The following is a 25,800-nucleotide window of genomic DNA, read 5'->3' as shown; positions in this document are numbered from 1 at the left end:
TAAGAAATAAACTTTTATTAAAGTAAAATTAATAACTTTGAATTAGAATATGCCTAAATTGCTTGGCCTCTATTGGCTTCATCCTTAAAACAACCCAATTTACCAATTTGAAAATATAAAAATAATTTAACATGCAAATATTTAAAAGAAAATGAATCAATACGTAAATAAGATTTAAAATTTATTACAATAATGGTGTAAAATTAATCAGTTAATTACATTATTGAATTTTACTGTATTCATATTAATAGACTACTGGAACAATTAAATTTATATGTTCAACGTATAAAAAATAATATTAAATACAATTTCAATAATATTGAAAATTGAAAAATATTGAAACTACTGTGCCTACAATGCCAGGCATCTTTACTACACATACTTAAACCCAGTATTACTTATAAAGTTAAATGAAATTAATGTTTAATAAATATATTTGTAATACTATTATATCCACATTGCCAGGCTTGTTTGCATTACAACAATGCCATAAAACAAGATCATAACTAAATTAAAATATTCATAAATGAAAAATAAACATTTACTGTAATATTATTAAAATAAAATTGATATTCTTGGATTAGATTGTACCTACATTTCCAAGCTTTAGTATAATACACATTAAAATCATTGAAAATAATATGAAAGTAATGTAATATGCATAAAAATTAGAAATAAATACATGAAATGCAAAAAGTAATATAGAATTAATAAACAAATATTGAAACTGTATAATTTACCCATCTATCTGCATTACAGTCACATTCAGTATTTTATTTATGCTATGTCAAGCTTTCAACAGGATATAGTTTTACAAGCTGAACTGTACAGGTCTATACATACAAAGTATATAATTTTTTGACCTTATCTGTGATTGTCTTTAACATCTTCGGTTTACATGGTATATAAATTTATAAAAATTAATGATTTTTGTTAATTAAAAAAAGTAATAGTTTTCATTATTATTTATTTTGTTTGATAGATTACTTATAACAGTCAGAATAAATATAGTACTTTTCGGTTAGCATCCCACCTAACACAATATTGACATAACCTAATGCTTACTTTGCTCACTAACCTTATTCTTATTGATAATATTATTTTAGATAATTATTATTTCATTAAAAATAAACATTTTCAGTTTTATATTATGTTTTTCATATTATTGCAATAATGAGATTTGAAAACTTGTATTTTCTTGCTTTCAGTTATATTTAGTTTTGCATCATATTAGTCTCGTGGCATTTAATATTCAAGGTTAATTAGACAAGGATAGAGAGCATTAGGTTATGTTGATATCATATTAAGTAGGATGCTAATCGAAAAATACCTAAATAACTACGTGAATAAAGTGAAATTATGCATGAGGCATCGTAGGCTAGATGAGAATATGGTTTTGAGCATCCTTGCATTGTGAGGTGATGAAGATGGGAGTACATCAACTCTACATCCTCGCAGGCCAGCTCGTTTTGTAAAAGATGTACCTGAGTTATTATCGGTCCCATCCTTGAACTTTATTGGTTTCAAAACATTGGGTTGCCAGTGAAACATTTGATTTGTGAAATCAATGGTAATAATTTGGTACTGGCAAGGTGTAGTGTGAAAATGGTTGAAAATCTTCCCGTTAAAGTGGTAAATTGCAACTTATCGAGAAGTATCTTCTTTTTATCAAAATAATATCATCGTGAGTATCCCATATCATTAGTTTTGAATTGATTACATGAAGTTTCTTCTAGCTCTGTTATTGTAGTTCCAGATTTTATGCATTCTACAGCAAATTTGGCTTAGAATCGTAAAACATTATAGCCTTATTTTTTTTTGTTAATACTGAATGGTTGAACTTTTTTGTGTTGTTAAATGAGCTGTGCATCAACTCTTTCATCTTGAATTTGTCATACCACTGCCATTCGTAATATTATTACTAAAATGAAAAAATAATTTACGGATCTTGGTAGCCAATGCTACTTTTATAAACTAAGGACAATTCCTTAGTTTATAAAAAATTAATCATAATAATTCATTTATCACATTTGAATCCATGTTTCATTGATTGCTATTTAATCAACATTGAATAGAAGCGTTTGTATCAAGAATATAGTTTCCGTTTACTACTGTGCATGTAAGCTGTCATGGCAATTTGATTATATGATATTATTTTCAACAGATAATCAAGACCTTGTACATTGTTGTTATTAATTTTATAGTTTTTTCTTTTATAAAAAGAAATTATATTTTGTTTAAGGTTGGATCATTTTATTTTTCAGGTTATTTACCCACAAGTCAAAACATTTTTGTAACATGTCTGATTGTCAGAAAAATGTTTCAAAACCTACTGTGAAAAAGCCAATATTTAAACCTCCTACATTTGTTCCACCAACTTCAACAAACACTGTCAAAGGTGGTATTAAATCTAGTACTACCACTACAACTAAAAGTGATAATGTAACGGTGACTAAATCCGGTATTGTCACTAACGATTATTCTGTTCTCAGTAAGAATAAAATTAAACCAAAAACTGATGAAAAATCTAAGGTATTTATTGTTATTTATTTTAATAATACTTAGTGCATGTATCTAGTGGAATATTTTTCTCTTTCAACTCTCCTCAAAATATGTTAATTAACTACTAACAGATTATAAAATAAATTCTAAAGAGTAATTCATTAAAATGAAGGTAAATTTGCAAAGTTTTTCTTTTTATACGCACAATGTGTTTAACTTTGCAGATATGATAGAATTCAGATGATACTCCATTTCATCCCATATTATATAAGAATCTACGGTTGCAGCTGTGATAATATATATTAAAGTGACATGAAAATATTCAAAACAGTATTTTTCATGAATATGAGAATTGACAAGAGTTGTCTTTGCTTTAGTGAACATTATAGATAATTTTTTCTCTCTGTTGATTAATTAATTTACATCATCATAATTTGCTAGTAAATTTGTTCTTTGTGAAGTATTCTTGAATTTAGAATCTACAGCTATAACAGAGAAGTATACAGATTCTTAAAAAAATTGGTTTTTTAGTTTTGTGCCTTAAAGAATCATTATAATAAAAAAAATTTCAACAAAATAATAAATTTTAATAAATAATCTCCAAAAAAAGTTTTTACTTCTAATGCTCCCAAATCCAAAAAATCTATTTTGTATCAGATGGACATTTGTTTGTATGTATGTATGTAGGTAAGTCTATATTTGATTTTTATAACTTTGGATCCTGTTGATGAATTTTTTCAAACTTCGTTGACAGGTGTTACCTTCAGGAGGAAATTGTGTAATAAATTTCTGCAAAAATTGGAAAAATCTGTGTTATGTTTTGGCTGAAATAAAATTTCAAATCTTTACTTGGGGGATACTTTAGCAAAAATTTTTCATAGAAAGTTGAAGTTTCTTTTATCAAAGTCATAAATTACAAAAAAAATTATTTAATATTCACCCCCTCCCCAAAAAATGAATTAATAATTTGTGCTTCCTTTTACAAAGTCAAGGGAGTGAAAAACTGTGAATGTGAAAAATGCTGGTTTTTAGATTTCAACAGAAATCTACATTTTGACCATCCCTCAATCCATTTTGACTAGTTTCAGTATGACGTCTATACGTAAGTACATTCATATGTATGTTTCTCGCATAACTCAAAAACAATTAGGTGTAGGATGTTGAAATTTTGGTTTAGGACTATTTTAACACCTAGTGCTGTGGACCTCCCCTTTTGATTCCAATCGACTGAACCAAAAGTGTCCAAAAAAGCCCAAAATCCAAAAAAAAAATTGGATTTTGGACCTTTCTTAATTGCAGTAATAACCCCCCTCATTGAGAGCTTTTCAATGATATATCATAAGTGGTACTTTCATTGGTTCCAGAGATAGCCAAATAAAAATAAAATTTTTTTTTTTCAATATACTGATTTTATTTTTAATTATAGAATAATTTCCACTTACTAACTATTTTTATTATTGTGTCTGAGTGCTTTCGGAAATTAATCCATCATCAGGGACATTTATGTGTTATGGAATAATTATTTCCTTCACAAATTAATATATTTAATGAATTTTGAATTTTTTAAAAACAAAAATTATAAATACAACAATTGATCGTCAAAAGGTCTACTGTCGACGTTGTCCATCATGTCAGTATGAAGCTCTCAATTGTGTTTGCTAGTATGAATCAGTATAACCAATCTAAGAATCAATATTATTATTTAACATTTGTTTAAATAATACATCATTATCAAATTTGTATTATTTAAGTATATGTAATTTGTTTCAATCATATTTGTTTTATGAAAGTTACTGGAATATTCGAGAATATAAATAAAATTTTCTGGATTATAATTATGATTATTTTCTAAGATATTTCTAGCAAAATTGGATTGTTCCATATTTCCCTTATTTATACAATTAATGTGTTCATTAATTCTGATCGAAAAAGATTGGTTTGTAATCCTGATATATTCCAAATCACAACTTGCACATTGTAAACTATATACTCCCTGTTTATCTAAATTAGATTTATTGTTATATTAAGTTTTCATTGTATCCATTAATTATAACTATATGTTTGATATAATCCAATGTTTAATTTTATATTGTTATGTTTTAAATATTTCATAGCTATATTAAGAATTAAACATCAATATTTTTTGATTCCAAGTTTGAAACGAATTATGGTGCCCTGTTTAGTGGGTTTCCTATTTATATCAATACCCAGTTTGTTAGTATTATAGTTTTTATTAATTTTTATATCTAAAAAATTTATGATAATAAATTCTCTTGAGGTCGAGAAAATAACGGCATGAATTTTTCACTTGCCATGAGTGCTGCGCAAAAATGTTCATTTTCTGTATGGTCCTAATATTTAGAAGCGTAAATAACTGTTTGGCTAATTTTAATCATTAACCTATTGCCTTGCTTGCAGTGATAAGATTAATGTTCATTCTTCTGTCAGAGTTGATCAGCAGATCTGTAGTCATATTTAATTAATATAACTTTAATATTTAAAATCATTTTATTAATTAAAAGGACACAATTGTTCTTATAAGACTGTAAAATCCTAACCTATACACTTGAAAATATCATATATCATGACTTGGTATTGTATCAAATAGATTGCAATAAGAGTGTGGTGTTCCAAAATTAACTTACAGTCAGAAAGATCTAACTTCATTTATTTTGATGATTATAATTTAATTCCTTTACTATTAGTTATATGAATTAAATCAATGAATGGGTGTAAGTGAGAGAAAAGTCAATAAGTATAGTGGATTGACACATCTGATCATGATACAAAATGGTACATGTATGCATTGTGTACTGTTATAGATGTATAAAATGGTTATAATATCTTAAAAGTATTAATTATATATATATTTATATTTATGTTTTTTTTTCTCTAGGAGAAAACAACAAAACGTCCTGATTTCCAGACATTTGTATCAAAAGGTAAAGAAAATATTGTTGAGAAGACTATTGGAAGTGAAGATAGGTCTGCAAAAAAGGGGGAAAACCTAAAAAGGTATTTATTATTTTATTTCAATTAAAGTGTTTTTGTTCATGTGTTCTAATGATAATGTACATTTAATACTGCTCCATTTTAATCAGTATTAATTAGACTGCTTTAAGCGAATCAGAATAAATAAATTAAATTTAATCATTTATTGAGTGGTGGCATTTTATTCTAAATACAATAATTCTCAGAATATTTTAATAGTAAAGTCTATTTAATATTTTATCGTTTAGTTCCCTATCGCCGTTACTTTTTAATCTTTACATGGAACTAGCAGTTAATGATGTTAAAGAACAATTTAGATTCGGAGTAACAGTACAAGGTGAAAAGATAAAGATGCTACGATTTGCTGATGATATAGTAATTCTAGCCGAGAGTAAAAAGGATTTAGAAGAAACAATGAACGGCATAGATGAAGTCCTACGCAAAAACTATCGCATGAAAATAAACAGGAACAAAACAAAAGTAATGAAATGTAGTAGAAATAACAAAGATGGACCACTGAATGTGAAAATAGGAGGAGAAAAGATTATAGAGGTAGAAGAATTTTGTTATTTGGGAAGTAAAATTACTAAAGATGGACGAAGCAGGAGCGATATAAAATGCCGAATAGCACAAGCTAAACGAGCCTTCAGTAAGAAATATAATTTGTTTACATCAAAAATGAATTTAAATGTCAGGAAAAGATTTTTGAAAGTGTATGTTTGGAGTGTCGCTTTATATGGAAGTGAAACTTGGACAATCGCAGTATCTGAGAAGAAAAGATTAGAAGCTTTTGAAATGTGGTGCTATAGGAGAATGTTAAAAATCAGATGGGTGGATAAAGTGACAAATGAAGAGGTATTGCGGAAAATAGATGAAGAAAGTAGCATTTGGAAAAATATAGTTAAAAGAAGAGACAGACTTATAGGCCACATACTAAGGCATCCTGGAATAGTCGCTTTAATATTGGAAGGACAGGTAGAAGGGAAAAATTGTGTAGGCAGGCCACGTTTGGAGTATGTAAAACAAATTGTTGGGGATTTAGGATGTAGAGGGTATACTGAAATGAAACGACTAGCACTAGATAGGGAATCTTGGAGAGCTGCATCAAACCAGTCAAATGACTGAAGACAAAAAAAAAAAAAAAATGGTTTAGTATTTAATGTCGAGGCTAAGAGTCCAGTTTAATTCAACAAGAATATAGGACCTTAATGTAGTCCGGCTTAATCTGAAAGGATTATCATGCAGCCACCAGACAAAACACTCTGTGTTGGGTTGATCTGTAGTCAGCTCTTAGATCACAATAAAAATGCACTGATTTTCTCAGTGTTCCTGGCTTTACCAAACTGGTTTTCTCAAATTTTTCATCTACTTTTTCAATCAAATTCTTACTGGCAGCCGGCTTCTATGGTCATCATCATGAATGTCGTTGGCCATTTTTTTTTTTAAATGATTGCCACCACTGTCTTACTTTAGAATCGGTTCATAAATATTTGGTCCATAAATTTCACAAATTTGTCTTTGAATTTTAGCTACAGAATTGTATTTTGTCATCAAAAATTGGATTACTCTCATATTTCACACTTGTGAGAGATCACAAATTGCAGCACTCATTATTAATAGATGAATATAAACAACTAATAACAAAATGACTAATTTATTATTGCTAACAGCTGACTACTGATTGAAATAACTGAGTTACACAAACGCCATCTGTTTACATCATGTATGTAGACAGCCAGTTCAAAACACATCTTACTTTAAAAATAAGTCTGGTATTATTACTAGAATCTGAGTGCTGAAGAGATCTTGTAGTAAATGAATTTGATGAATAAAGTTGATCATTTTTATTTATGCGCCTTTATTGAATTATTTATAAATAATTATGTTTTCACTTTTTTGTGCTTATTTTTAGGTTTTATCTGCGAGATCGTTGACCGATCCAGAATATGATGAAATATTTACTGCTGCTATTCAGAGGTCGTTTACATATAGTAGTGATGAGAAATTTCTATCTAATGATAACAATAGAGAAAACTCTACATTTTTTGATGGACCAGACTCTTCTTCAACAACTGTAATTATTATTAAATTTATGTTATTTCTTTTCTTGTTTTTTAGTTACCTGTAGATGTAGTTATGAGTAACTGTGTTTATGAGTAACTGTGTTTTAACAATGATTTAATGTCATATCTATTTATAAAACGTAGTTTAAAAAGGTTGTTGAAATATTTTTATTTTATTTTACGAAAACTGTATTAATGATTTTTTATTATATTGCGGTTAGGGAAAAAGTTTCTTCGTATTCTCCCAGCAGATGACTTTAAGATCACATATTTCTGGTAATATTAATGAAATCTGGTAACATTTTAATTTGGTGTTTTTTAAAAGATAGCAGCATATCACTGAGTACTTTTAAAAAGATTATGATTATATTAGTATATTTAAAAATTATTGTGTTGAAAGGAGTGAAAATAATAATTAAACGAATTACAATACATTTTGAAATTTTATTACAAAAATGAGAAGAATTGATGAAACCCAGGCTGCTAAAAAAATTGTTGTTATTTTTGGACATAATGTGATATGAACATGGAATGAAATCGAAACATTTTTGAAACTGCTCATTACAGATGATGAAAATGAATGGATCGAAATATCAATAACATATGGAAAAATTCATGGGTTGAAGCATGTTAAAACTCTGCAAATGGTAGAAAAGCAAGAACTGATGCCAAAAAATTGTGGTATCACAATTTTTGCCAGGAATGTGTATATGATGAGATTGAAAAGCCGTTGTTCACTGGTCAAATGATTGACCGGTGCTATCAACGACTGAAAAGATTACACCAAGCAGTTAAGATAAAGCAGCCAAAATTGATTGACTGGAAAAGTGTCTTCTTCCATCACACCAGTGCCAGACATCTTTGGTGATCCATTGAAAATAGTGAAAGAAGCTTGGCTAGGAATTTCTGATGCATTCATCATATAGTCCTATTCTTGTACTGTCAGACCACCATTTATTTTGGTCTCTATAGAACTGTCTTAAATAATATAAATTTGGCTTCAGAAGAGATCTGTGATGATCACTAGTCCCAATTTTTTCATCAGAAAACAAGTTTTTAGGTTCTTCATTTGTGTTTTGTGAAGATAGTCATTGTTAACCTGGTTGGTATCAATTTTCTTTTAAAATCAATCTGAAATAAGAAATATGTCAAAATTATCAATGTCAGTCTGGGAGAGTATGGAGTGTTCTACATCTTAGTGATAAATTTTATGTGAGGAAATAAAATATGTACCCTATTCACTGATATTTTTTGCCCTTCTATTGACAGTCGGTTCTAACTGCTTAAATGCTGTATTCTCTCGGGTTATTGTTTCTGCAACAACAACCCACAACAGCTGCTATATCATAAAACAGGGATTGAAGGTATATTTTATAATGATCTCAAATTTAACACCAACTTTCAGAAATTATATATGATGTGATAGATCTTGTGTAAATAGATCTTGTGGCATCACAGCTCAAGAAGAAAAGTGTAAATCAATCAAAGAATCGAGTATGGTTTTTTTATGTTTTTCAAAGTTGATGACCAGAAACCTCAAAAACCAAAAATAAAATGGTGGGGGTAATGTTCATATGTACTTAGGTGGTGTGTATGTACCCATCGGGTTGGTCTAGTGGTGAACGCGTCTTCCTAAATCAGCTGATTTGGAAGTCGAGAGTTCCAGCGTTCAAGTCCTAGTAAAGCCTAGTAAAAATCAAGTCCTAGTAAAATTTTTACACGGATTTGAATACTAGATCGTGGATACCGGTGTTCTTTGGTGGTTGGGTTTCAATTAACCACACATCTCAGAAATGGTCGAACTGAGAATGTACAAGACTACACTTCATTTACACTCATACATATCATTCTCTGAAGTATTATCTAAATGGTAGTTACCGGAGGCTAAACAGGAAAAGAGAGAGAGGTGGTGTGCATGTGTGTTAACATATTTGAAGCTAATAACTTTTGATTGGATTGACTGATCTTGAAATTTTTTTGCAGACTTGTGTATAGGGGGCAATTTTTTGGTAAAATTTTGGAGTCAATATTTCCAGGGAGGTTTTTTGGAGGTCATTTTCTCAAAAACTTGCAAACATAACCCCACTTTATTTTAAGCTTAGTATGTGTGTGCATGCTTATCTTACCATTTAAAAAAAAAAAAAATTGCCACATATTTTCCCCTTTCCCCCAAAAATTGAGAAAAGCTATCCTTTTGTTTATTGCATATTTTAAATCAATTTTTTTTTTAATGTCTTCTTAGGCATAGTAGTAGTGCAAGTGACCCCAAAGAAATACTTTGGTAGCAATATTGATGGTGGGGAACTAATCAAAATTTAAAAATATTGATTTTTTTTTTTCAAAGCTTTTTTGGATTATTTAAACTTTAATGTTATTAAAAGTTTAAATAATAAACGTTTAGTAATAATATTACAATAAAATTCATCATAATTCATCCCCACTCCCAAAAAATAAATCTTAGGCAACATGAAATATTTTGTAGTTTCAATGTTTAAAGTTTCAAGTTAACTTTTTTAGTTTCATATTAAGCCCTTAACTTTTAAAGGAAAAGGTATAAGTGGTGAAAAAATACAAGTATTTTAAAAATTCAACGTTGGTGAGGGTTGTTTTGAAAAGTTCTCTGCCCGACAAAGAAAACAAGGTTCAGAATATTTTTTTATTTTTCAATGAAGTCACTCCTGCAATGTTCGTAAAAACAAATTTGTTCAACTGTTCTAAATAAGTGGTTTTCTCAGCTTTGACTTTATCGTTTGAATTGAATATTCATCCAGCGACCCTTTTCTTCATGTTTGGGAAGAAGTAATCAGTGGGAGCCAAATCTGGTAAATACACACATGTAAAAAAACTTTGAAGTGTAGATCATGGAGTTCTACAGCAATAATTTGAAACGTGTGTATTTTTTTATCATGGTGAAAGAGAACTTTATTTTTGGCCAGATGTGGATGTTGAGTTGTTTGTAATGTCATCAAGTTCATACACCTTCAGTCAGCAAACATTTAATATAGCGTTGGTGATGATTTCATTGGCCGTAGCAGTTTTGGTTAACCCGAGTGTTTATCTTGAATGGATGTATGAGGCCACATTTAAATTTGCAGCTCACTTTTTATTATTGAAAACAAAGGAAAAATCGTTTAAAGTGGTCCATTCCTTTTTTTTTTTGTCCTTGGGGTTAATCTTTTAAAACAAAGTACCTTATAACAGGTTGAACTTTAATTTTATCCATATGTCAGAAAATGTTTGCTTTATTTGTTTTAAAAAAGAAGCAGCTAAACACCACCTACACATCTGAAAATTTGCAGCATGCAAATCGTGCAAAAGATCTTTAATGATTATGAAAATCTATATAGATCTATAGAAAACATCTAAATGTATACTGTTTGATCATACTTGACAAACATTATACTAATTTGGTCATATTTGCACAGTCTCTGTGTCAGGCCTACAACTTTCCAAAAGTCTGTAGTTAAATGCATCATTACAGTTAAATGCAAAATATACAATTTATAAACAGAAAGGGCTTAAAATGAATTGTTTCACATAGGAAGAAATTGATTAATTCATTGCTTTACACTGCTTTTAAATTTCTGTTATGCGACTGTGATGCTTGTAAAGCATGTGAGATACAAATGGTGTTAGGATTGATTTTTCTAAAAGTAATGATGTTCATTATACAATTTCTATGGTAAATGGAGCATTCACCATGAATAACTTGTAGGATTGAACATTAGTTGTATCTCAGTAGTTTAATATAATAATGTGACATTTCAGCTTGATGGGGAAAAAATGGGAAATTGCTTCATTTCTCACTTTCTTTAATAAACAGTGTTAATCTTGGAAATGGCTCTGCCATTTTTATAGTGACTGTTCACATGTCAAATTGTATAAACTATTATGTTTACTGAACCTAACCTAAAACATGTACATTTTAGTAAGCATTTTAAAATGTTAGAAAATTTGAATTGCTTAAGGTTTATTTTTATTTACTTGTTTTCACAAATAATTTTTATCATATTTTACAGTGGAATCTCACGACGAAAGTGTAATAATGGAAGATAGCAGTGAAGATATAGTATCTAATTCTGATTTAGATACTACATTTGATAAGCCAGTAGATAGATATTTTTGAGAAGAAAAAGAAAAAGAAGACATCAAAATTGTCACATGGTGAAAAATTAAGGATGATTTGTGAAATGATGAGTCCTTGGGGAAGTCATGCTAGTAATAAATCACATAGTCAAAGTTCTTCACTTAGTACTCGATTGATTCTGTAAGTTTATAAAGTATTTGTTGTTTTAGAAATGTTAACATCTGTTATTGAGTTTGCCATAATTACTCAGCTGCCAAATTTTAACTACACATCTAAGATGGGTGAATATGTATTAACACCAAATTTTCATGTAATCTAGGCATGTACGTTCACTTGAGATGTTCAGAATGTAAATGACCTTGTAAATCTTTTTTTCAACAATCTTCCAAAATGGTATCATGAATTTTCTCAATGATTACTGATGTTTTTATCTTATTTGGATGATCTTTGTGCGATTCCTGTTTTGTGCTTGTCCAATCGTGTTTGAATCCACCAAATTGAAAGATAAATGGTTGTTTTCAATGGTATATCTGTAAAATCATTACTGAGCAAGGCTTAAAGACCCATTTCTTGAGTCAAAGATTTTTTTTTAGTGGTTATAACTAATTGATCAGCTCTTATATTATTAGCTATTCTTCAGTGATATATGTTTGAATTCCTGGGAGTTCCTGAATGCACCTCATATAGGGTGTCCTACCTTACTAAACAGCATTCTGTGTGTGCATTAGCTTAGCATCAGAATGTACTGATGACTAGTGGAAAATCACCATTTATTAGTACATGTCTCGTGTTGGTCAGGTGTATACTTGTTATATTATTATATAATGATATACCGTATATATATATATCTGTATATATGCAAAATATGTATTGAAGTTTTGGGAAAATTTAGTATTTTTTAAGCAGATTTGAATTTTCAGACAAAAATCACAAATATCTCAAAAACGGCAAGTCCTTGCGTTCTGAAAAAAATTTTTGACCCCCTGGACGAGTATCCCATCTGTTCACAGTGGTACCCGTTGGATGATAATATTTTCAAGTGTCCCTGGGGTACCATTCAGAAATTGGGGAAGGGGTATGATGGGGGACCTCCATAATATCTCTGCAATCGCTCGTCCAAGCTTGAATCCTTATTCTGCATTTTCATCCCTATAGATTTTTTCATAGCACAGAAAAATTGTTTGTAAAATTAATTACCCTCAGTGATATTGTATTCTTATTATTTTTTAAATATATTTCTTTCACAAAAAATACATGACATATAAGCAACCTTAAAACAATCTCTCAATTTACTAACAATAACATCAGCATTGTAGCTGTTTGCAAAGCCATCATCATATTTTTAATATAACTTAAAGTATTTATACATATAACGTTTTCAAAATAATGATATTTATTTTTTAATATTTCTATTGAATAATACATTTTTTTATTAGTGCTATCAATTTTTTATTCTAGTCATTTCAAGATTCTGAGGAAATCATTTCAGAAAATTTGAACAAAAAAGTATCAACAACTCTTTCAAATGAAAAATTATCTGAACGACAGATTAAATCAAATAATTCTAATCAAATAATCAAAACAACTATGGTATTATATGAGAATAATAACAACAATAATAATGATATTGTTTCTGAAAAAAATAATCAGATAAAGGATTCAAAAAAAGGTACTACTAGTGTTAAAAATGATAAAAATAAGAGTTTGTCAGTGAAGAATAATGAAGTTATGAAAAATCCAAAAGATTCAACTGTGAAAAAGAAACTTTATCGCATAAAAATATTAATGATATTCCAAAAGTTCAATGTTCATTAAAAAATAAATATAACTCAAATAATAATAATAATGTTCAAAATGAATCAGTTGCATCATCGTCATCAAGCGATAAATACTCATGGTCAGAAGTTAAGAAAAGGTTCTATCAGCCACTTCCGTCAAAATTTAAAAATCATAAAGAATCTTTAATGTGGTTAATGAAACAGCGAGACGTTGGGACTTGGGTAAGTTGTAATTTTATATTACTAAGAATTTACTATTAAGGAAGTTACTTTATATACGTATGTATAAAAGGTACATCAGCAAAGTAGAAAATTTTTAAGAGAGATTGGTTATTCATTTTGGTTGCGGGGAGCTAAACTTGATGGTATATTGTCAGTCATTTAATGCATTTAATATTCTTTGTTAAATCGTTGTATAAAAATGGTAATTCTGCGACAACTTTACAAAGGTTATTTTGAAATCTGTTCAATATTTTGTGTCATGAGCAGCTACTGTCTGTTCATGCAGTTAACTTATGGTTAACTACATGATTTTTGATTGGTTTCTTTATAAGTTGCTCGATTCATTATGAAGTGATCAAAGTTAAGCTATGCTATTGAAAATTTTCTACCTAATGAGTTCCTAAACTTCTTTCAAAACACAAAAGTCAATGGATGAACTCTATAGTAATATATCTTCAGCATTACAAAATTAAAGGTGATATTTTTTGTATATAGAATTGTTGCAAATGATAAAACCAGAGACATAAACTCAGTATTTGGCCATACTTGCTCGCCAACAAAATCAATAAAGTGTCAGCAAACATTTTCTAGTCAGAAAATCATGGCGAATGTCTTCTGGAACAGAAAAAGAGATGTGATGGTTGATTTCCTGGAATTGAGGTCTACAGTCAATTTAAAAGTTAACAAGGGCCATTCAAAACAAATGTGGCATATTGAGCTATGATATTGTTCTTTGTATGACAATGTATGCCTGCATATTCCAAAATAAGTTGAAATTTTCTGTTACAATTCAAGTGGGAAGTCTTTAGTAATCCTCCATACAGTTTAGTTTGGGTACTTTGTGATTGTAATATTTCATGAATGTAAAGTATGACATCCAAGTACTTTGACAATGAAAATAAGATGTGAAAGGCCAACTTAAATCACAGAAAAAATTTATAACAGTGGCTATGTTTAAGAAAAAGGTTTGTTTTTTGTGTACATTACAAAAATGGTTTTACTTATATGTTTAAATGAATAAAGCTGCTTTTGCATAGCCCTTCTAATTACAGCAACTGGATATTAAACCCAGCCCACCAGGTTGGTCTGTTTGATAACTTGTCATCACAAATCAGCTGATTTCGAAGTTGAGAATTCTAAGGTTCAAATCCTAGTAAAGGCAGTTACTTTTATATGGATTTGAATGCTAGATTGTGGATACCGCTGCTCTTTGGTGGTTGGGTTTTATATCTCAGGAACAGTCGACCTGAGACTGTACAAGACCACATTTCATTTACATTTATACATATCATCATCTTCATTTATCCTCTGAAGTAAAACCTTACAGCGGTTCTGGAGGCTAAACAGGAAAGAAGAAAAAGAGAGAGAGAATATTAAACCCAGTTGCTGTGGTTGCGGTTGGATTGTTGCTTTTTAACTACCATAACCACAATGAATGTTGGTCTCTGTGGAATGAAATTAATAATGGTTTATTATAATACAGCTATAGTAACAACAATGAAAATCCCACATCACTATAATTAAGAATATTAATATTGGTGCAGTTTCCCAAATTTTAATTGAACCGACTAACTTAGGCTTGTCAACCCACTAAATTTGTCTGTTAGGTTAGCTCTCCTCCAGTCTAATTCTCAGAAAACATCTTTTTGCATGTATCATTTCATTCATCTCAATGATGATGCCCTGACTGTGCAAAAGCACTGTTTTATAGCTGCTGGATTTCAGTGATGGGTGACTCGTGATTGGTGGTTGAGTGGGTGCACGATGTGGTTAGAATAGCTTTCATCTGACTGATTGCCATTCTCAATCCACTACATATTGGTGAAAATTTCTAGTCTCCCATTCAAAGACTTTGACAGTCTGGTAACCCAATTGTTTTAAATATTGACAGCCAAGAGAATTCTAATAGTACTTTTATTAATCTTTTTTTTTTATTACATTGATTTTATCATTTTGTAAATTCAGTGAATTAAGAAACAAAATTTTAGATAATTCCCTGTATGGTTTCTTATCATGAAAATATAAATAAATAACTAGATAAGTTTAAAAAAAAGAGTTATCTGTGTGACAAACATTACCAACATTTAAAAAATGAAAAATAAATACAGATTGGAATTATAACATAGCATAATACTTTTTGAATAACAAATTAAATTCTTTGTATATGATTTAGAATAAAATGTATAACTATAAAAAAAAAAACGTGTGTTAGATTTGACACTGGTTTTTTGTAATAAAAATTTACGGTGTGATATCAGATTAGAAAACCTAGTTTGCAAGTTAATCATAACTATTTTTGCTTAATTCTTTTAATGTAACATTCATTATTTCATTCACTATTTATTGCTTTTTATACTTGGTCATCAGTTTTGAGGTATGCAGTTTATATACAGTTTTTCTTTTACCATGTGTGTAATTGTATATATTGATATACACATACATTTTTCCACCTATTTAATGTTTGTTTTCTTTTTAGACCAAAAAAGAAGGTGTTGATTATGCATTTAAAATTGATAAAGCTATGATTGAAACTGATAAAGCATTACTCTTGTCTAATAATGAACGTTTGAAGAATTACAGTTTTTTATCACGATATAATGGACCGATTCGGCGACCAAAAGATGTAGATAGTAGTGATGATGAAAAATGTGGTAAGTTATAAAATCAGTTTTCTTGATTATTTTTCCGCTATAATGTTTTACCTTCTTCAACTGATAGATTTATTGATTATATTATTATATTTGAAGAATTCTTTTTATTTTGTTTCTTTCTACTCGGATTTTTTTCTTTTCTTTGTTTGCTTTGTATTTTATGTTTTTAGATAGGGAGGAATATTTAACATAAAGGATCAATTGTTTTATTGTTTTCACACTCTTTTTAAGACTTCAGAGTATTAATGCCATTTGACAACTTTTCCTTAATATTGGCATCTTTACTTAAAAATCAAAAATTTTTATTATGACCTTGATTTTTTCAAACTTAACACGCTTATTATGCGCTTTGTGAACTTTTCCCTACTGAAGTTTACATCATAGATATAAATATATGTTTCATCACTATTATAATGTTACTGAAAAACGTTTTGTCTACATTGGCACAGTTTAATCTTGTTTTATTTTTGGCTAACGAAACAGATACTCTTCAAATTTTAGAAAATAACCTTTGTGTATGTTTGTATTTTTAAAATATGTTTTATTAATTATATGTTAATAAGGAGGATTCATTGATTTCATTACATGTTGTTTGTTAAAAGAGCAAAAATTGAACTTTCAAAGTAGTACAGATTTGAACTGCTCGTAGGAATTTATTCAAAAAAATATTCAGTTTCTACATCATTCTATGCTGTGTTTCATTTTCTGATATTAATGGAATGAATTCTTGTAGAGCACTGTGTTTGTGAGAAATTATGTTTCAAATTGAGGAACATATTTACAGAAACCTTAAAATCTTTGGAAGACGTTTAAGAGGTAGGATATATAAACCAAATTCAGTGTTATGATTAGTTATCAGTGTTTCTCAGATTTTGCACAACAAAGTCACTCCGATTTGAAATTGATGTTGATCATTTTTTTTTTTTGGAATGGTGTTGTTCATTATTCCACATGGTTATAACAACAATAATAATTTTATTTAGCAATATTTAAGAGGCAATGAATAAGTGTGGGCAAGCAAAAGATGGATAGTGCATGATGACAATGCTATCCACATTTGGCATTCCCATTCTCCAAGGATGTTACAAAAACTTTGTACCTCAGCCTCCCTATTTGCCTGATTTTCTACCTCCTGTAGACTTATCTAGTTTTCTGCTGACATCACAACTGCTAATGTGTTGGTCTTAGTCAAATTTTTCCAATGATCTCATTAACTTTTCAGTCACTGGTTGACCAGACAGAGATCACCGACAACAAAATTTCCAGATTGAAAATCTTTGAACCAACTCTGTACCACACATACTGATACCGCATCGTGTCCAAAAACATCATAATCAAAAAAGTAAAATAATAATTTAAATAAAATAATAATAAAATTTTAAAATGTATTAAATTTTCACTCATTTTCAAGATGTAATAAACTAATACAATCTCAGTGATATTTCGTCTATCAAAAGCACACATATGCAAATATAGACAAATTTGATTAATATTACCACAGTTATGCGATCCTAAAGAACCTTTTTCCTCAAATCCAATATTTATCTTTGCTACCAGTCAAGCTTAAATAAAAATCAGGTATGTACCATTAAGAACAGGCCAAAAAAAACAGTAGATGACATGAAAGTTAAAAATGTCGGTACAAAAAATACACGGTGACCAAACATGTTTAACGGTAAATGATAAACTTTATGATCTCAGCTATTTTTGAATTTGTATTCTTACTTGTTATTTTGTTTTTCAGGGACCAGGAAGAAATGCAGAAGAGAAATAAATGAGAAACAATCGCAAAAACATAAGGAGTTAAACCAAGATGGTAGAGATGATATTACTAGCGATCATAATGAAATTAATAATAATAGCAATAAGTCTATGACAATTACAGAAAAGTTATCGTCTGCAGATGAAAACTGTAATAAAATTTCTGGTGATAATAATAATAGTTATATCTAATGGTAATGAATCCTATATAGGTATTGATGATGATGATAATAATAATGAAATTAATTCAAGTGATGTAGTTGTTAGTTGTAAAAAAATAGGTACTGATAAATCAACTGTTAATGATGGCAGTGTTAACAAAAATTCAGATAAAGAAGAAATGGGCAGTAGAGAAAAAATTCATTGCAATGATACCAATAATGATAAATATCAGGATTCTATGGAATCTTTTGATGAAGGTAATAATGATGTTGATGAAATAATCAATAATGACTTTATGAACGATACTGCAATGAAAATTGATAAATGCCAATTGTTAAGTGGTACTTCTATGGCGGTTGATGATGTTAACGAGGACTTTGTTGAAGTTCTTGGTAATAGAGAAAATCAAGAACCGATTTCATTTAGTGTTCTTAATAACGCATTAAATGATGCACCAAATTCACAATCATCAACCCAGTCTTTCAATCCGTTGATTGAAGATGTATTAATAAATAGATATGATTGTGATGATGAATTAACAGATAGTATTCTGTCAAATTGTTTTGTTAGTGAAGGCTGTTGTGCCAAACAGTTGTAGTTTTATAGAATCATCACTGGTATTCGAGGAGTAATTATTATATTATCTAAATATCCAATATTGTAAGTGATATTTAAATCGCTTTAATTATTTCAAAGTGTATTTTAAGAATTTAATTTGTATGGATAATGGAACATAGAAACGTAATTGCCGATTTGTATATGACGGTATAGACAGATATCAATAAGATTAATTTTAATTAATTATACTGCAGCTCATATTGTAGGTGATGTGAGGTGTTTTTTTAAAAATGTTTATGAGATAATTAGTAATAATTGGTTAATAGTTAAGATTTACTTATTACTAATTATTAATTACAGAGTTATTAATAACTATATTTAAATTTAATTTTACTTTTATGTAAGAATTTTTAAAGGAAAAAAAATCATTTTACGATTTTGTATATTATTTTGCTGTAAAAATGTACATAATATTATCTTCTTGAGTATCTCAGATTTCTGATTCAAAATTTCAAATTTTGAACTGAAAAAGTTAAATAACATTCTCTTACTAGGTTAATGACGTTTTGATGCTTTTTACAGATAAATATTTATGTAAATAATTTTTTTACAATGTATAGATAAATATTTATATAAATAATCATTCTTTTACGATGGAAAAATGTTAATAATTTTATGTCAAAAACTATTGTGGTGGTATTCTGGTAATTGGTAATTACCAACAAATTTTAAAATGGTTAACAAAGAACGGGAAATAATAGAAGATAGAAGTTTATTTTTTTTTTACTATAAATAAAAGATATTTATTTCAGTTTTATTTTTAATCTATAGTTTCTTGTCATTAAAATTAAAAGAGCCTCTCATATGTCTCGTTTCATTTTCAATTAGAAGTAATTTAATTGTTTTCAGAGGCGATCAATCCTTATTTATATCTCCACATTATTAATTAATTGATTTATTCTATGATAAAAAACAAAAGAAAAAGGTTCATGTGTTTTGTTTTATGTAAAAAAAAATACTGTAGAACAAAAATTTTTTTGCACCTCTGAAGAAGTACATGAAAAAATATATTTTGATATGCACGTGTTTTACACAGAGTGCAGCAGTGAATCAGTTGATTAAAAATACTTGATAAATATGTAAAATAGTATTTATCACTTTATTATATATGAAATTACATTATGTACAATTATTTAAAAACAACATAGAAGATAAGTAGGTTATCTATCATATTTTGCAGCGTAGTGGTGGTGGTGTTTGAAAAACACTGATTTCAGTACCCCTAGAAAAAATAATCTCTTGCAGACAGATCTGATGCACAGACAAATTCTTCTTGTATGTTCTTAAAGATCACGTGATTAGGGAAATTTCCATCCTTGAAATGTCGCTCATAGCACCATCTTGTTGAAATAATGTGTTATGGTTAATAGAATGACGAGCTACTTTAGGCTAAAGGAGATTTTTTTACATGTTATGATAGTTTTGTAAATCTAACTGCAAAACCATCATCATTCTCAAAGAAGTGTGGTCTTACAATTCCAAACGATGTAATATTACACTTGACAGTATGACTTCAAACTGTAGAGCAGCTTTTCATGTTATCTTTGCATAAAAGGTTTTTAGGATTTATAGTCTACCGGTAGTGAAATCTTTGCGTATTGACGAAGCCCAAAAAGTGAAAATAATAATAATTTTCTTTATTATTCATAAATATTGTTTATATGGTTGTTAAAACTGTTAATTGAATAAGGTCTAGGCACTTACTAGGCACAACTATTCATTTTGTAGTTACATACATGATATAGACATATAGTCCTTGGATTATATTTGATAACACAGCATTCCACATTTACCCATTAGCGATAATGAATTTAACAAATAACATAGAATTACTATTCATTTACATACACCATATTTACACATACGCATTAAAGAAAGGATTTAATAAATGAACATAGAACTAGTATTTATAATGATAATTTAACATACATCATCTTTCATCATATTTTTCAATCTTCATATACGTGATAAATTACTTTATTTATTAGATAGTCCTCCAAAATTTTTTAAGAATGTTTTTCCCCAGACATTTGTCTTACGTAGACTTGTAATTTGTAGGAATTTCTTACCTTGGTATTAATGAGGTCTTCTCTGCAATCGACAGTTGTGTGTTTATCAAACCCTGTGTAGAGATGTACTGATGTAGTGAATATCATGGTACAAATTGCTTATTTGGGACCACAAAAATGTTTCTTTGTCTAACAAACAAATATATAAACATTTTCTTTTTTGAATTCAGTATATTTTTGTAACCTAGTTTTTTAACACTTACACAATGCTCTTTTTTGTTTAAAAATAGTGATTTTCCCCAATTTGTTTGGGTGCACAAACTAACCACTTCATACTTTGAAATTTCAGCAGTCTCCAAACCATCCATGTTTTTAGTACTTTTTTGACTGTCACATACTGCCTACGTTTGGATTTTCTTACTTATCTATTCAATTGAAACCTACCTGTTAGTTCAGATATATAATATTTTCATTTTCCTCTTTTGTTATATGACTCCAGTCACAGCACAGAATATTTCACCCTCCTTATTTCATTCAGTTTTGATGTTCACTTCATTAAATAATATGTTATTTGTTCAGTTTTCATTTTTCTATGTTGTACTAAAGGTTATTTTATTTTCAAACTATGAAATTTTTGATTCCAATCGATTTTTAAAAAACCTCTGATTGCTAACCTCAGTCAAAATTTACTCGTCCATATTATTTATTTACTATTAGTAGTAATCTCTAAATTTTTTTCCTTGTCAACCGATCAGTTCCAAATCAATATATTATAAATACATCAAACTTTTTTCTTCCCGTGTTTATTTTCAGTTTCCTTTTAACATATGAGATATAACTGATAAATCATTTATAAAAATAATTTTACCTGTATATCAATATTATTAGGTCACGATAAAAATATTACCTGTAAAGTATATTCTCATTTTCTAATAATCGTAGATTATTTGGAAGTATTAATCTTGATAAATAGATCCATAAATCGAATTTAAGTGGGTTGTAACTAATTTATATTTATAGACTGATCTGTATCGCTTCACAAATACCATTCACTTCTGTTTAATCTCTTTCTAGAACTTCATGTGGTCTTCTGTCATTAGTTTCCTCTGTTAAAATTATTTTTTTAATTATATTTATTTAATTCATTTTGTTTTTAAGAGTTTTTAAGAGTCTATGTATGCCACTATTCTTGATATCGATTGTCAATTTTATTGTAATTGATACTGGAGTGTAATATAAAATGTATATAATATTTAAAATACTCTGTTTAAGTATTAAATTTAATTAGTTTAATAAATATATTTAAATGTGACACTTGTTATAAAAGTCAATTCAAATTTAGATTTTTGTATATGTAGTACAAGTTTGTACAGGTGATAATTTTTTATTTATTCGTTATATAAATTGTGTTTATTATGATTTTATACATTTATTTACTTTTCTTTTATACATTTGTAATATGTATATAAGCTTTAGTGTGACAATTGTAATAATACAATTTTTAGTTTTTTATATGTATAGTACAAGTTTTGTACCGGTGACAATTTTCTTTTTTAATAATATTTTTGTTTTTTGTTATGTATGTTTAGTACACAGATAATCTTTTTATTTTTTGAGAGTACATTTATTTTTTTTTCAATATAATTGATGTATTTGTAAGTAAATTTATGTAATTAAAATAAATTTGTTACAAATTTAAAGTTACCTATTGTAAAAATTTAACATTAAAAATAAAGAGAGTATATTTTCAATTAATCTCTTATTTCTTTACTTAGTATTGTGTATTACCTCATTTGTGTGATTTGATGAAGTGTGTGGCTCAATTATAGACAGATGTAGCCCTCGTTAGAAAAGTCTTGCTCATTGCTACAATTAAAAAATCTGTCTTGTCAAATTAAAATATTCTTACCAGTGAATTAATCGGCACGCATATTATTTTATATAATTTCCTTATTATGTATTTTTTATTTAACTAATGCTAGTCTTAAAATCGATTTAAGTACTATGAAGTAAAAACAATTATAAAATAATCATTTCATTACGTATCATTCATTTGGCAGCCAGAAAATAGATATTCCTTCCAAGTAGTGTCGAGCGGTTTTCTGGTGTTTTTTGTTCCTCCATTCTTTCGATTTGCTGAGTATGTGATACCATCTCCCCGGGTTTATGAAATTGTGATGGGTTAACTTATGGATATGTATAACCAGCCGCCTCCAATTCATCATGCTGATAACCATGCTGACAGTCTGATATGATAATCGATTCCGCTTCAACTTTTTCTTTAATAATTCCCAGTAGTATTTTTGCAGAACAATCAGGAACTTTGGCAGTGAACATTTGGCTTAGTTCTTTGTAAATTCCCCCAAAAATCCACTCTTGTGGAAGAACCCTGCTCGCATTATATTTGCATCATGTAAACAGACTTTCAATAGTCTCCACGACTGCCACTTATTTTGTTACAACTTATTTTGCTTATCGGAAACTGATGTACAATAAAAGCAGACATTTCTCTTTTGTACATATTCCAGTCAACTGCAGTGCATTGATTTATGTTCAACTGCTGATCACTGAAGTCGGTTCCTCACACCAAAAATAAATGTATAGTGTAACAGTAACTATCAGAAGCCTTATACCCTCCAGCCAATTTCCAACATGAAATTGCTTAGTTTCATTATAAATTCCTTTGTTACATTTCCACTTCACACAGTCACAGAAATATAATTTCAAGTCGTGATCCTGTCTGCATTTTCAGGAACATAACACTACTACATATTCCTGTAACAACTGTACTTTCAGTACTGCTGTCCCCTTCAGTATTTGATTACTGCCACAAATTCATTACTGTTTCTTCTTATTACAATGGAAGGAAACTGAATGACAAAAACACCACAGCCAAATAAACTAAATAAATGAACAAAATTATTGCGATGACAAGTAGAATAACGTGAAATAAAATAACTTACAACAAAAATAATGTGTTACAATAATATATATAATTGGGGCTAATGACCATAGTAGTCAATGCCCTTAAAACTTGCGTTAAAATGCGTCGGTTAATGCACAAATACCAAAATATTAACACATTTTAAGTCTATTTTTACCGTGAGCCCACTTGGTTAGACCAGCCTAGTTAAACTGTAATCAGGATCATAAGGAGTGTATAAGAACAGAGAATACAGGAAATTTTGAGGAATAAGAGAATCCACTGCAGGTCATTCACAGGACTTTATTATAAACTGTAGGGGGTCTATATATATATATATATATATATATATATATATATATATATATCAGAGAATAATTAAAATTTACTATAAGTTTTTATATTTACTATTAATTAATTTATAGTGGTAGCGTCTTGGCCTTTTACCCGGAGGTCCTGGGTTCAAATCCTGGTCAGTCATAGCATTTTTCACACACACATACTACAAACCATTCATCTCATCTTCTACGGAATGAATTGCTTGACTGCAGACCCGGAGGTAAAACAAACCAAAAAAAATTAATTTATATAGAAGATTTTATTGTTATTAGTCAGCTCACTGTTTATCCTAAAACTAAACAATATACTAACCAGATAAAAGTTTTTGGGGTAAGTCCTGTTTTGTAAGTTCAAATTATCCATGATTCTGAATTAAAATATTTTACTTTTTCTTTATACATCAAAAAAACTTACTCCCGAACAAATCAAACAACTATACAACAAAACCTGAAATAATGGAATCCTATCTACAACAGAAAATTTCCCAGGTCGTGTGAATTTTACCAAAGATATGATGTTAATTTTCCCAAACTAATTGAAACCTGGCTGATCCGGATATGGAAATGTTTTTTTGAGAATAATGTAGAGTACTGTAATTTACGCAAAATAATACATATGTCCATTTTAATGCTATACATAAAGTACGCTACTAAATTTTCCCACAATGCCTACTGCCCTGTGAATCATAACACACTCATCATTACTTATCTAGAGTCACAGCCCGAATGTTGACAGAAAACAGAGTAGCTAAAAGTAAAAGTTCAGTACAAAAAAATAACCAATTTTTTTTTGTCTTCAGTCGTTTGACTGGTTTGATGCAGCTCTCCAAGATCTCCTATCTAGTGCTATCCATTTCATTTCGGTATAACCCCTACATCCTACATCCCTGTAAAACAATTTGTTTTACATATTCCAAATGTGGCCTGCCTACACAATTTTTTCCTTCTACCTGTCCCTCCAATATTAAAGCGACTATTCCAGGATGCCTTAATATGTGGCCTATAAGTCTTGTCTCTTCTTTTAACTATATTTTTCCAAACGCTTCTTTCTTCATCGATTTCCCGCAACACCTCTTCATTTGTCACTTTATCCACCCATCTTATTTTTAACAATCTCCTATAGCACCGCATTTCAAAAGCTTCTAATCTTTTCTTTTTAGGTACTCTGATCGTCCAAGTTTCACTTCCATATAAAGTTATGCTCCAAACATGTACTTTCAGAAATCTTTTCCTGATGTTTAAATTAATTTTTGATATAAACAAATTATATTTCTGACTGAAGGGTCGTTTCGACTTTGCTGTTCGACATTTTATATCGCTCCTGCTTCGTCCATCTTTTCTACTACCCAAATAACAAAATTGTCTACCTCCATAATCTTTTCTCTTCCTATTTTTACATTCAGTGATCCATTTTCTACTACATTTCATTATTTTCATTTTGTTCTTGTTTATTTTCTTGCATAGGACTTCATTCATGCCGTTCATTGTTTCTTTTAAATCTTTTTTATTCTCGGCTAGAATTACTATATCATCAGCAAATCGTAGCATCTTTATTTTTTCACCTTGTACTGTTATTCCGTATCTAAATTGTTCTTTAACATCATTAACTGATAGTTCTATGTAAAGATTAAAAAGTAACGGAGATAGGGAACATCCTTGTTGGACTCCCTTTCTTGTTACGGCTTCTTTCTTATG

The 25,800-nt window shown here is 29.0% G+C and overlaps 1 pseudogene; it reads left to right on the top strand.

Moving 5' to 3' along the window:
- The window catches only part of LOC142333401 (dynein axonemal heavy chain 10-like), a 70,214-nt pseudogene extending 56,602 nt beyond the window's left edge, over window positions 1-13,612 (top strand).
- The last annotated feature ends 12,188 nt before the right edge of the window (window positions 13,613-25,800 follow it).

This window comes from Lycorma delicatula, chromosome 12 (genome assembly GCF_047948215.1).
Source record: "Lycorma delicatula isolate Av1 chromosome 12, ASM4794821v1, whole genome shotgun sequence".
NCBI classification, from domain to species: Eukaryota; Metazoa; Arthropoda; class Insecta; order Hemiptera; family Fulgoridae; genus Lycorma; species Lycorma delicatula.
The sequence above is the reverse complement of the archived record's forward strand: the minus strand, read 5'-3'. Positions and strand labels throughout refer to the sequence as shown.